The sequence below is a fragment of the Coregonus clupeaformis genome, unplaced genomic scaffold, assembly GCF_020615455.1.
Source record: "Coregonus clupeaformis isolate EN_2021a unplaced genomic scaffold, ASM2061545v1 scaf0054, whole genome shotgun sequence".
NCBI classification, from domain to species: Eukaryota; Metazoa; Chordata; class Actinopteri; order Salmoniformes; family Salmonidae; genus Coregonus; species Coregonus clupeaformis.
In genome coordinates, this window is record NW_025533509.1 from 508,442 (window position 1) to 523,220 (window position 14,779).

The following is a 14,779-nucleotide window of genomic DNA, read 5'->3' on the forward strand; positions in this document are numbered from 1 at the left end:
CTCCTCTCATCCCTCCCTTCCTCTCTTTTCCTTTCCGCCACCGTGTGCTTCAGTGACTCCATCTTTCTCTCTCATCACACAAAACACAACCCCCACCTCCCCCTGGAGAGCAGGGAGTAGAATTATTAGTTGATGTTCACGGTTGGACCGTTGGGTGGATGGGTGCTGTGTTTGACCCAGCCATGGGATCTGGGGTCATAAATAATTCCATCAGTGTGACAGAGAGCCACTTTAGTGTGTTAAGGACCAGCTATCAGGGTCAAGGAGAAGAGACCGATGGGTCATTAGACAGTCAGATGGGTCATTAGACAATTTGTCAAGTAAATATGTATGATTATGTATTTATATATGATATAATATATATGATTATACAAATATTTAATGGAATAGTGATGAGGATAAACATAAACCATACATACATAAAAATAAATCATGCTTTGACAATGAGCCTGAGGTCACTTTCCGATACTCATTTGGCTTGAAGGATTCAACTTACATATGGATTCTGTCCTGTGGTTTTGTGGAATTCTCAAGTACATTAGTATTGACGGATAAAAAACATATGTAACCAATTGTATGCTCATATCAGGGGTCGATGTATAGGTATTATAACCCAGTGTACAGTATATTTCCATATATCTTCGACATGTTTGTCTCTGCTCTGTGACCATATTGTGAGGTCATGAACAGACTCGAGACACACAAACACACCCACTCACACACACCGAGATTGTAGAGCAGGAATGTTTTCCTCCCAGGTAAACCTGCCAAGCTGTAATGACCACCAGACCCAGAACCAAACTCTCTCTCATCATTTGTTTTAGAGCTCAAGACATCCCATATAGGACGTGTAGGAGAGAAATATAGCGTTTAGGGAGAAACCAGAGCCAAGCAGCTTTGTGTGCCTAGTACCGTTCACATGCCAACCAAAATCATTTCTATATGTTTGTGTTTATGTGTTGGCAAGGGTTGAGGTGTTTGGGGAGATGAGTGTGTTTGTGTTTGTGTGTGTGTGCGTCCTTGCGTGCGTGCATGCATGCGTGTGTGTGTGTGTGTCTGCACATCCCTGTGTGTGTGTGTGTGTGAGAGTGTGTGTGTGTGTGTGTGGGGGGGGAGTGTGTGTGTGTGTGGGGGGGGGGTGGGGTGGGGGTGTGTGTGTGTGTGTGTGTGTGTGTGTGTGTGTGTGTGTGTGTGTGTGTGTGTGTGAGCTGGGCCAGGAGGAATGCAGTCTAGCGGTGCGTCTTACATGGCTGCTGTGCTGCAGGCCTGGTGCTGGTGCTGGTGCTGACCTACCCTCTGAAGAATGCCCCCTGATTGTCAACCAACCCACCAGCCAGCCAGAACCTAACGGGGAGGGTGACTTTCACTAAGCAATGCAGCTCAGCGCTTTGAAGTGTCTGTGTGTGTGCATCTGTGTGTGTGTGTGTGTGTGGCGCCACGGTTAGCACCGGCTCCCAAATGCTTGCCTTCAGAGCCTTTTGAGTCTGACAGACATACAGACACACAGACAGACAGTCTGATAGACAGTCGGATAGACAGTCAGACAGACAGACAGCCGGACAGACAGTCGGACAGACAGTCGGACATACAGACAGTCATTCAGTCAGAGAGGGGTCCTTGTATTTTTCCATGGTGTTTAAAGGGATTACATGGCCCCTGTGCTGTACGTCTCACTGCCCCTCCACTTCAAAGCAGCACGCTGCGCCAGGGGCACTCTTTCACTGCACGCCCTTGGCACACACCCCACATCTGCCCAGAGGGACTGCCAACGGCACACACACAGGCCAACCTGGCCCGACATGCCCTGTGTGTATGTGTGTGTGAGTGAGAGAAAGACTGTTGCTCACACTTTCCCAAAAAAATGTTTTGCTTTCCAAACCTTGTATTTTTCTCCAAAGTCAACCACCTGCATACAGTAGTCCCTCCTCATCTCTAGAAGTATGTAAAAACTGTCCTTAGATCAGCGATTTAAAATAGCTTACTGTCACTAAGCCCTCATTTACTTTCACTGGCCCCAGACCAGTTGTCAAATCAACTCAGTACCACTTAGCTAGCCAGTCACGTCATGTTCCAAGTTCCCAAAAACTTTATTGTCCATTTAAGGTCCATTGGGATTTTGTCTTTGGCTTCCATGACAGGAAAGCTAAAAGTGGCAGTCAGACATGAGCTAAGGGTGCCAGTGAGGGACAAATAGTGCTTGGTACCTCAGCCAATGGGCACCCAGCCATGTATCCAGTGAGGGCCTATGACTCCACACGACTCCAATAGAGTTCATAGAAGTACCAAATATGTCATTATACATACACAGATTCCCAGTTGATTCATTTGGGCTGTGATGTGTTGACACGGTGTGATTCCCGACTAGAATCGAGCCATATGTTCTCAATAGTACCGCTACTAAAACCTCCGGAACGAGTCTAAATCAAGCTAAGCTCTTGGTGAAACTACCAAAACAAAGTAACAAAGAAAATGAAAAGTACAAATATTTTCATGACTTGAACTGAGTTTGGATGAATTTACATTAGGAGGAGATGCATTTACAGACATTCCGTTGAATAACTAAAAAACCTAGGCAGATACCAGAAGGTAGGAAAGCTGATTTGTGAATAAGCTAGATCAATATATGGACGTTCTAGTGGAAACGTTGTCCACTCCCCCTCTTGACCTCATCTTCACCTCTCCCTCCATCCCTCCACCTCTTCTTTCTTCCCTCCATCCTAAGCTGTGCTCCCATCCCACGCTCTCTGTCAGGGGCCTGGCCTACACACAGGCCAGACATACCACCGTAATAGAAATCAATCACACACACTTCAGACAAGGTGAGCAGCAGGACATTTGACCCATAACCCCACCAACCCTCCGGCTGGTCAATATTCAAATAAAAAACACTATCACCCCATCCTCTGGTCTCTTCCGTTATCCACTAATTGTTTTCTAAATTATATCCACCCTCCTCTCTCCTCCTCTCCGCATTTAAGGAAGTAGGGAGTTCATTTCCCAGAACTCACCAGGAGCTCCCATGAGGCTTCACTTCCCCTCTCCCCCGCCACCTCTAAGCCGCAGACAGACACGTTCCTTTAGCGGCTATCGCTAACACTAACACTAGCCACCCCGACAGACCTGAGAGGACCTGGACATTAGCTAATCCATATTTATTGCATCTGGTCCCTCTTCCCCCGGCTTGTAATTTGTATGGAGAGACATATTAGCGCTAACACGCTAGCCCTGGCAACAACAGGTTCAGACTGGTGTGAGATGCTACACGTCTGAATTGACTTAGCGTTAGCCTCGAGGGACCTAGCGGGAGGGAAGGTACTGGCTAGCAGGACTAGGGGGCTGGGCCCAGTCTGGCCGTATTGAGTTTCTGTGATGGCTGTTTAGCTTGTAGCTACGCGGGGGCAGAGGGGGGGAACAGAGGGTGCCCCGGCTCAATGAGTTTACTGACAGGAACCCTTACACCACAGGGCCAGGGATCGATAGCCCCTGCACTGAACTACACAGCACTGCCAAACGAGACAGAACCAAACAATGTGTAGTATTACATTACACACACTCACTCACAGACGTGTAGTTACACACACATACATGTACTTACACACACTTACATACCGTTACATGTGTGTTCATACTGGATTTATTGATATGCAAATGCTTATGTCTCTGACTAACAGGCACGCATGCACACACAGACACAGACACAGATACAGACACACACACACACACACACACACAAAGACAGACACACACACACACACACACACACACACACACACACACGTGTCACCTCTGGAGGTTATGTTTTCCTCCCTTGGTCCTGGAACCCGGTCTCCAGGTGGCCCCATGTGTCCCTCCTGAACAAACATTGTCTACCTCTCCACTTCCTCCCGTGTCACAGGGCCAGCCCCAGACATTGTGTGGCCGCCGCCCACCGTGCCGCCCTGTGATTGGCCAGAGGGTCACAGAGTTGACATTTATTAAAGGAAGTTACACGGCTAGTTATGGGGAGTTGACAGTCCTCTCGTCACGTCTCTGGTCCCGCCAGGAATCACAGGGGTTAAGGTTCCTGCCTCCCAACAATAAAATAAACAATGAACTTGTTAAGGGCCTGTATGATCCTCCCAGAGCTCACTATTGAGCCAAAATGACAGCTTTCATTTTGCAGCTCTGTGCCACTGGGATCTGTAGTTCTACCGGCGTAGACTAGAGTAGGAGAGCTAAGGCAGTGGAGCTAAGGTGGACTACATGTCGTCTGCCATAAAAACACATGTAGGAGTTTGGGAAAGCAGAACATTTGAAGTATTTCAGGTAGTCCTTGAAAACCACAGAGATTGGAACGCACACCACAAACCTGTGTATTATAGCGGCCTGTCATTTCACATATTGTAGCGCGAGGGATTGAACGAGGGAATGAATGAGGGAACGAACGAGGAATGGTGAAGTTAGTGGCTCTCCAGGGAGAAGAGGAGGGTTTAGTAGACCGTGAGGAACAATGAAAATCAGAAAGTAGAAAGGTCCAGTGAAATGGATAGTGTGTGTTTAAGACCAGATGTGTGTGTGGATGGATGGATCAAACACACACAAACACACAGGTCTACGAAGGCTCCGCAATCTCCACCGCCCCACGCCTGGCGTCCCCCGGCTTTCTAAAAGCTTTGTTTTCCTCTTCTCTATCAGCGTCCTGATTCGTTCCAGTCTTTTTTTCCTCTACCTTTCAAACCGACTTCGGTTTCATTTTAAGCGTCCAAAACGAAAGCTATTCATGGAATTTATTACATGTGCTTACACGCACGCAAATGGCAACAACAACAAAATGTTGCTTGATTTTATTTTGGGGTCTTGTGTGTTTTGATGGTCTGTAGCTTTTTCTTCATGTATACGTTACAGTGCAGAGAGGCTGGAGCAGATGATGATGTTTATTTTTGCAGTATGTAATCACCACTATGGAACTTATGACAGTAGACAGGCCCAGAGACCTGGAACAGTGCCCTGCGAGATCCCCCCACACACACACACACACACAAACACACACACACACACACACACAAACACGGCAAGTATGTAGACTAACACACAAAAGAAAACACACATTGTGGCGCAAATGCATACTAACAGATACTTGCGCCACACACACACCGAACACACACACACACACACACACACATTCTCCCGGCGCCGCTGGCTATGTGAGCTGCTGTGCCACAGGGATAGATGTGTTCTGGCACACAGGTGGGGTAGTGTAAATCACACTGCAGCAACAGTGCCACCCACCTCTTCAAAGATGAATGGGCCGACCCGCATGCCAAGCAACAATCCCAATGAGGCCATTTAAAACCAGAGCGGCTGAACCATTGTAATTTGAAACAGGGGGGGGGATAATTTCCTACTTAAGTATACCTTTTCCTTTCCTCGTGGACATGGCTCACTTGAACAGAATCCTGTTGTATCGCATTTCATGTTAGTAATTTCAAAGCAAACACCAACAAAAAGATTTCCCCCGTCAAACATGCGATACAATCGATCCGATCTATTGTTCCTCGTTGGACCAGTCATGTTTACAGCTTGTTACTACTCTGTCATTTCAAGTGGATTAGAGTGAACAACACAGCCATATGTATAGCACTACTTCTACATGCACGTCTGGTTGCCGGGTGGCCAGTGTGCTCTGATAAGCCAGTGTACCGTGCTGTAAAGCATGGTGGAATTTTGCAAGACGCTACAACGACTCCCAGTAACAAATGACAAAAACATGTACTTCTCTTGGGACCACTCTATCCCTGTCTAGGGGCCTCTGTGTGTGAAGGCAGGACAGGGCAGGGAGGTAGGCAGGCAGGGAGGCAGGCAGTGAAATAGGGTACAGAGCTGCCGGGGAACCAGGGAGGGAGGAGTGGTGGGGGTTGAGTTAATGGTCTTGCATCTTCCTGGCAGCATGTCAATAATGGCTCTAATCACATTAAGTAAAGAGTCCATTAGCTTATTCTCTCCTCTCCTCTCTCTGCTGCATGCTAGCCTAGTAGAAACACAGTAGGCAGAGAGCTCCACTAATGGTGTGTGTCTGTCTGTGTGTTATAGACACCACTACTACTGCAGGAGGATGATGGGAGACACTGGAAAAGCACCGGGTACAGATAGGATATAGTACATTCTGTGTGTTTTTGTCTATTTTTATCAGTCAGTCTAGTGCTCAGTTATTTCAGTTTACAATAAGCACTGTGTAGGGAATTGGTTGTCTGTGTATTCAATTAGTTGAGGTTCATCACAGGTAAGAATGGAATAAGAAATCATATTTGGTGCATTTTTACCTAAATGACAAGACGTATGAGGTGATGTTTGTTGGCTTTGAAGAATTGTATTAAAGTATAATTCATTACACCTTGGCTTTCTCTGTTGTAATATATGAGCAGAAACTGAATATGAGATTAAGTTGATGATTAGTGAAGGTTGGAACCTCATTCTCAAGTCTCATTAGTCCATATTAGGTAGAAAACGCAACAAATATCAAGTATCAATGTTTTACTTGTCCTCGCTCCAGCAGGGCTAATCTTCAAACAGATCCGGTTTGTACTCTCTTTCAACTGCTTAAGGACAATGGCTGTTAGGAGGGGGGGTATTACACTGAGGGAGAACAGACGCAACACATACATACATCAGAATACAACACAAATACACTGTAAGCCACCGAGCAGAGCCAAGGACCAAATTGTGAGCATATGTTAATGCACCTTTCCTCCCGTGGTCCTTGCCAAAATAGTCATCAAGACAAAGGAGATGTGATATAAGAGGGAGAGAAAAGGAGGCCATCACACCAAAGCAGCCTCTTCCCTCCACCCCCCTGGACAGACAGGCCATTTCTCAGCCGCCTCACTGCTCCACTCAGCCCCTGGAGGAGGAACAGCGGCCCCCACATCTGTCTCCCAGGCCCAGGACAGACTGGCCGGGCCGCGTCCAAACGCTGCACATCACACGAATCATCCTCAATTAATGTGAACCATCAGGCGCTCCATCTTTCCCTCCTTTCTCTCCTCCCTCTCTTTTCTCTCATTTATTGCTCCCTCACTTCTCAGCGGAGTCCCCCCAGGGTGCGTTCTGGGTCCGCTGAGTTTTACACTGTCGACCGAGGATACGGCTGCTTAGCAGAGAGGGGCTAGCTAGCCAAAACGTTAGCTTGGATGCCTTGTGAAAAGAGACAGCGAATTCAATAGATCAGTCCAAGCCCGGCCAGACGGTGCTAAGATTTAACTGCTGCGGGAGCTTCTTGAAAGGTTCTGATCTGAAGCCTGGGCCGCTCCAACGCTTCTTTTTTTTTTTTACTCCACTGCGCCACAGAGGGCCCCGAAATGGCTTCCATGTGCCGCCCCATCTGCACCTCTGCTGGGCTGTGGCCAAAGCACCGTCCTCATTCCCTTTGAAGGGATGCGGAGGGACAGCTTTCAAACAAAAGGGGGGTGAACCAGAGGTTACCAGACACTCTTTAGGGGCCGTTAGGGAGAGAGAGAGAGGGAGGGAGGGAGGGAGGGAGAGAGAGAGAGAGAGAGAGAGAGAGAGAGAGAGAGAGAGAGAGAGAGAGAGAGAGAGAGAGAGAGGAGAGAGAGAGAGAGAGAGAGAGAGAGAGAGAGAGAGAGAGAGAGAGAGAGAGAGAGAGAGAGAGAGAGAGAGAGAGAGAGAGAGAGAGAGAGAGAGAGAGAGAGAGAGAGAGAGAGAGAGAGAGAGAGAGAGAGAGAGAGAGATACAGGGAGGGAGAGAGAGAGAGAGAGAGAGAGAGAGAGAGAGAGAGAGAGAGAGAGAGAGAGAGAGAGAGAGAGAGAGAGAGAGAGAGAGAGAGAGAGAGAGAGAGAGAGAGAGCCCTGGGGGGACAGCTCGCCCTGGGCCACCTGGATGTCAGAGAGTGACTCACCCTATCTGTCCTGGTAGAAAGGCCCTAAACCGCCCGCCTGCAACCACCACTATGAATTTCACTACACTCAATTAGCGCCCTAAGCAACAACCGACATGTCGTCATGAATTTTTTACCAAAGCCTTGAGTTAAATCAGGTTGGAGAGCAACCAGACAGGACGGCAGGGCCAGGGTATCTCTGGGCTAGTTTGCTTGATCACTGTGTCTGGTTCTCAGTGAAAAAGCAGTCCTTAAACCTCGTCACATTCACTCACACTGCAGAGAGAGCAGACCCCAGTCATTCCAGCTCTGAAGGAGTCTCTGGCACTGATCAGCATCATATTGACCATGCGGGTGCACACACTACAATGCCTGGGTTTAATTGAATAACGGAAAAGGCATCAACCCGGATTCCATATCTGATCTGCCTTCCCCTCCCAACTTCTAATAAGAATTATGAATGTGCCGCAGCAGAAGGGCCATGTGTAGACTTTTATTGAATCCCACCTGGTTTAGACGTCAGGGTGTCTTTTTAAGGGGCGGCTGGGATGTTATATGGAAAACAGGATGATTCTCCAGGCCTGGGCTGTGTGGATCCCTCTCCCCTCAGGGGGTCACCATGAGTCCACTCTTCTTCTCCTTTATCTATTTATCTATCTCTCTCTCTCTGGCTCTCTCTCATTCCCCCCTCCCCCCTCTCTCTCTCTTTCTGCTCTCTCTCATTCCCCCTCCCCCTCTCTCTCTCTTCGCTCTCTCTCTCGCGCTCTCTCCCACTCTCTCCCCTGCCTCTCTCTCTCTCCCCCCCTCTCTCCCCCTCTCTCCCTCCCTCTCTCTCCCCCTCTCTCTCTGTAGTTGATCTTCTTCAATCTCCCTCTTGAAACGAGAGAGTCCTCTTGCTATCTCCGCTATCTGACATACAGAGACTGACTGTTTCTGACTGTTTCCTCTAAGACAGTGTCAGTTGCTTTTTTCCTTTGAGTATTGTAATACAGTAGCGGTAGTAGATAATGGTGTTATGTATCATTTGAATCGGAAGTGAACTATCCTTTTACCAATCAAATATAATTATGTAGGACATGAGGAAAATAATCTAAAGCGTTCACTATCTTTAAAGTGTGTTCTCTCACATACGAAACATTCAGTTTAAATGAGAACATGGTGTTAGCTAAGCGTGATCACAAAGTGCCGTTTCCTTACAAATGTCCTCCTCCCACGTCTGGGTCGACCCACTCCCCTGTGACCCATCATCACCATGCAGGAAGTGGTGCTGGTTGTTCAACCAATGACCTCCGACCTTGCCACCAGAGAGCCAATGGGAGCGGAGCAGGGGTAGAGCCCAAACCCTCTGATGGGATGGCTCCAGGCATTTGTGAACCCCATCCCCCATGGCACCCCTCTCGCCACCACCACTACCCAAATACATTATTCATGGAGCGATAAAAAATAGAAAAAGAATGAGAGAAAAGGAGGGAGAGAAACAGAATATGGAGGAGGGAAGCCACAAGGTTCAAGACATTCTCAGATCACAACTGGTGCATAACCTCCCTTGTAGTGGCGAGCGCGGGATGGGTTGGGGATGTGAGAGCAGCCGAGGGGGATCAATAGGGGATTCCCTGGTGTCTTCTGGGGCAACGCGGTGCTGCAAGCCGATTGGTGGATCAATGTGGTTCCCAGGGTTCAACTCCAACGCCACGGCCAGCCAGTAGTCTCCTTCGCCGCGATACAGTGATACATACATGTGGTTGGCTGGTTGCATCGCTCTGCCCCTGGTGAATCTGCCTCAAGCGTAGCCAGCCTACGCATTGTAGCCTAAATCTATTAGGGCCAAGATGCACATACTGTATATAATGTATGTGTTTATTGAATGGCATTATGATAAAGCCTAGAAAGAATGATAACCCCCATTATGACATCTTTAGTTCTATCCGGGTCACAGATCCCCTATTCCACACACCCAGAACACAACTGTCGACTGTACAGCTAACAGCCCATAGGATATTAATGATTGATATTAGCCTTGTTTGCCTTGCGTGAGGAGGGCGGGATCTCTCTCGGTTCTCTGCCAAACAGACTGGGTCATTGGATATGATAGGTGATGATTAGTGAAAAGTATGTGTATGTTCTTCCCTCCTAGTCCTCTATGCAAATCCTCCCAGCCTCTCTCTCTCTCTCTCTAGCTCTCTCTTTCTCTCTCAGCGCGGGCTGTTAATACTAGCGCTGCAGCTAATTGTATAATTGCCTGTTTTGTTTTAATCTGACAGCGTTGCCCCGGCCCCATAACAATGCCATAATTTGTTCATCTCTCCTGTCAGCCATAATTTAACCAGGCGGGTTGCCGGGCCAGGCGCCCCCGACAACCCCCGCCACCTCCGCTACTAGCAAACATTACCGGGGAACGCCGCTAGCAAGCGAACCATTTGCAAGATAAATAAACACAGCCGTCGTCGGGCGGATTAATTCCGAGTGACACGGACACAGTGGATAAACTAATAACGTAGAGGGGGTAGAGGGGCCGTCCACTAGATTAAGTGTGTATCCTACCTACCACTGCTGCTCTGCTGTAATTATTGTTTCATTGTCATTAACCTTACAAACGGAGGTTTAGCCGCATTGTTTAAAGGACTCTGGGATGTGTAGTGACAGGGTGATCTGTCATACCCCTGGAGGGAGGTGGAAAGGGGCGAGGGGGAGGGGAAGGGATTAATGAGGTATTACGGGGGGATGGATGGAGGGGTGGAGGGGGCAGGGCTGGAAAATACATGGGAACGAGAGGGCCAACATTAGGCTAATTGGGAGATGAGTGCCTCCTTGTAAAAAGTGCTTCTAATGGCACATTTGTTACTCATGCTGCGGTGGCGTCACTAGGCTAATGCGCTAATGCAGAGTGGGCTGCAAGAGGTGGTTAACACTACAGGGACTTTGTGTTTGTGTGCAAATATGTACATGAGCTGTCTCGGAATCTCTATCACCCAGGCTCTGAGATATGATATGTACACAGTGTATATATACACACACACACTAGCTATTGTGGTGTTAGATGTTTTTTTCTCATCAAGCTAGGACGTTAGCATTCAATTAACAAGCGCCGTTTGATTCACAAGTGGGGTTATCATTGCATATCTTTGTGTTTGAACGTGGATCGAGACTCGTAGTTTAAGTCTATTTACATAAAAGTGCTAAAGAGTTGTTTTTGTATATAAAAGAAATGTAGCCCAGTCATGATACCATCAAATAGCCTTGCTTTGACTTTTCTGCTAAACTGAAATATGCAATGAAACGTGTTCTTGTTCATTGTCAAATATGTTATGTTTTATTATCTGTTACTATTTATTTAGTCTTTTTTGTTGCCCAGATCTTGTGGTCTGTACTTTGATAGTGTTCCCATAAAACACGTTATTGCAAAATATACTATTACACAGAATACACAGAGAGGGGTTATAAAATGGCCGAATAATAATGAGAAGTTCCTGAACTGAAATAAAGAGCACATGAGGTTTCCCCCTGGACCAGGAACTATAGTCAAGCTTGTCCCCTCATATTGTTCACTCAGTCCGGTTGGTGTGGGGTTCAGTAAATGCAAGCTTGAGTTTCTCCCTCACTCTCTCTCTCCCTGTCTGTGTTTCCATCCCCTCTCCCTCTATCTATCTCCCTCCCTGTCTGTCTCTCTCTCCCCTCGCTCTGTCTCTCTCTCTCTCTCTCTCTCTCTCTCTCTCTCTCTCTCTCTCTCTCCCCCTCCCCCTCCGTGGCCTAAGCCCCTGTTGACTGTACTCCAGGAGTATCTGGAGCGGAGCAGAACAGTGGACGGAGGCTGGGCCGTGTGTTTTCCTAGCCCCCACTGCAGTACGGGCCCTCTCTCTCCCCATAGCCGTAGCACTGACCTGTATCGTGACAGCTGGCTGCCCCTGTGCTCTCTCCCTCTCTCTCTGACCGCTACTTCCATTATGGCCCTCGTCACTGTGTTCAAGGTTTTGTTTAATTTAACAACAAGCAGGGATGAAAGGATGGAAGGGTAGAATATGATAAGAACATAAGCCGTACTTGGCTGGGTCCGGACAGTGTTCTGAAAAGCAGAAGGATCAATTGCATGTGGTGGGTTTTAAGGGGACTAGGACCGCCAAGTGGTGGCGTGACCTTTGAACCGTTGAAACAGCGATGGCTGACTCTCTCCTCAGGGGTGGTAGTCTATTTTATTGAGTGAGGAAAATGTATTTTTGATTAATCTGCGCAGTGTAGGCCCTTTTATTGGGCATTTTCTAATCAATAACCTACCTCTGACATAATTTGCTGTATTGTATTTCATTAGTGTCACGTTGTACCAAAATACTTCTACGTACATTGGAATGTGTCAAAGCTATTCCATTCTGCACCAATCATTTGGCGAGTTTGTGTTCTATGTCCCTTGTGCGTACGTGCCTGCGTGTGTATTTGTTAGTATATTAACGTATGTAACCATTATTCTACGACTCCCGTTGGACATTTCAGAGTGACTATTTCTGAGCAATTTCTACCTAATTATTCACTTTCAAATTTTACTTTTTTAAATGAAATCCGATGGAAATCCAAATACCCCAACGGCCGTGCAGCTATGAAATAATAGTGCACAGGCTAGAATTTAAAGTCATACCTCCAGGCGAAAAACTCACACACACAGAATGAAAGTGTCAAATGTTTTTTTTAATGTATATTTAACAACAAATACCCCCAGTTACTATTGATGTTCCATCTCCCAAGGATTCATTTGGCTTGTATTTCAAAGGGCATGATGTGCAACCACTCTCTATCTACCCTATCTTGTTAAACATTTATCTTGTGTTTTTCCCTTTAAGGCGCTTTGTGCTTTGTGATGTTATTTTTTACACCCTTTTAGACTGCAGTGTTGTATCTTTTATAGATTCTGCAAGGCAGGAGAGTAAAGGAGCGGGGAACAGTACCCTAGCGTTGCCTCTAATTGTTGTAGTTGCTCTACGTCACTCCCTTGATGTCACACTTGTCTGGGCTACAGAGGTCCCACAGGACCATGCAGAGTAAACTGTAGTGTTCATCCCTGTCACTCATATAATATACACACACACACACACTAATGTATACATATATGCACACACACACACACACACCATTCACAAAGTAGCACCTCTGTAGTGCACACAGCCCTGCTTTTTTCCCGTGTGAACAAGCAATGTGGGACTTAAGTTTGAATAAAATGTCTAGATAATTTATTAGCACTAATGTTGAACCTCATACTAACACCTGTTAAAGTCTGTCAATCGAATAAGTTGTTTAGTTGATAGGATGTGTCATAATCTCTGTTAGTGATTTGCTGGCTTCCACAGTCAGAGCACCAGTGGGTTCAGAGTGGGAGACAACAGAACTGGGTCAGTATTCTGTGTATCAAAGCTCTGAGCCCGACCGCAAACCCCTTCAGTTCAGGTTCAGGTCTTGCCAAGATTATTTTCCCAGAATCCCTTGCCATGTCTCGACGTTTGGCAATTGAAGCGCATGTTTGTTCAAAACTCGAGGCGTTTTATTTTTCAGTGGTTAATAGCACCATCTCCAAAGGAAAGTGCTCCTCTTGGAATAATGCTTAGAGCTCTCCCATCGGAGCCATTCTGTTCTCCCAGGATGGAAACTTTGTTTCCCACGCTTCCACCGGGCTCCACAAGCACAGGGTTGGGAAACACCAAGGCCGATGTAAAATATGGACTGTCAACATTTACTTCCTTACATTTCCCCCTCCCTCCACTCTCTGTCTCACTCACCTCTCTCTCTATCTATCTCTCTCTCTCTCTCTCTCTCTCTCTCTCTCTCTCTCTCTCTCTCTCTATCTCTCTCACCTCTCTCTCTCTCTCTCTCTCTCTCTCTCTCTCTCTCTCTCTCTCTCTCTCTCTCTCTCTCTCTCTCTCTCTCTCTCTCTCTCTCTCTCTCTCTCTCTCTCTCTCTCACCTCTCTCACCTCTCTCTCCATCTTCCTCCCTTCATCCTTCCCGCCTTCTCTCCATAGACAGTGTAAATGCAAGCACATGCGTTTTCCACTTGACACCGTCGCAATAATAAAGTATGCCTGCTTCATTAGTATTGAATCTGATGGAAGATATGCATCCCGTAAACCTCATTAACATAAACCACAGTAAAGACTGACCCCAGGTCTGTTCTTAATGAACGTGATGCCAGATCGGTGTCACCTCCAAGCCGGCCTTCAAAGACACAGTTAAATAAACATGGGTGTTCTTATTTTAATGTCCAAGATGACTTAACCCCCCCCCCCCATAGACTGATATTCCTAACCCCGTTCTTCTTTGTGCATTAGATTCCCTTAGAGATGACAGAGTAAACTAAGAAAAATGGCTGCCAAGTAGCAAGGTGCGATTAGTGGCGCTCGCTAATTAATCCATTCTTTCTTTTAGCAGCCTTTTCTCTCCCCGGCTGTCACCACGGCAGCAAACATAGCGGAGCTGCATGTCGTGCGCTGTTCTGAGGGACTCTCAGCGAGAGTTCACATCATTCACTGGCTGTTTTTGTTAAACAGTCTCACAGCGAATAGATCAATGTCCCCAGAAATTGTTAGAATTCACAGGTACCCGCTAATAACCCACCAGCCCCACCAGCCCCAGCGGCTCCATTTGTTTGCTTTTAGACTTTATTAAACTCTGCCTGTTCCTCTCGATGTGTGCCTAATGACTGTGTTTGCATAGCTGATGAAAGGTAAAGAAGGAAGGAGAGAAAGGAGGAAGGGAAAGAGGGACAGGGAAGAGGAGGAGTGTTATTATCAGAGCTCTATTATCAATCTTTACTTGTCGCTTCAGGGGCCTCTGAATTTCATGAGCCGATAACAAAACCCCTTCCTTCTCGCTCCCTCTCGACCTCAGACCGACCACAGTGATTATGCACAATCAATAACTTTTGTGTATTTTTT

At 47.0% G+C, this 14,779-nt stretch overlaps 1 protein-coding gene across 1 annotated transcript in view; it reads left to right on the forward strand.

The window, feature by feature from the left end:
* Nucleotides 1-14,779, forward strand: part of bnc2 (basonuclin 2) — a 59,566-nt gene that overhangs the window by 30,218 nt on the left and 14,569 nt on the right.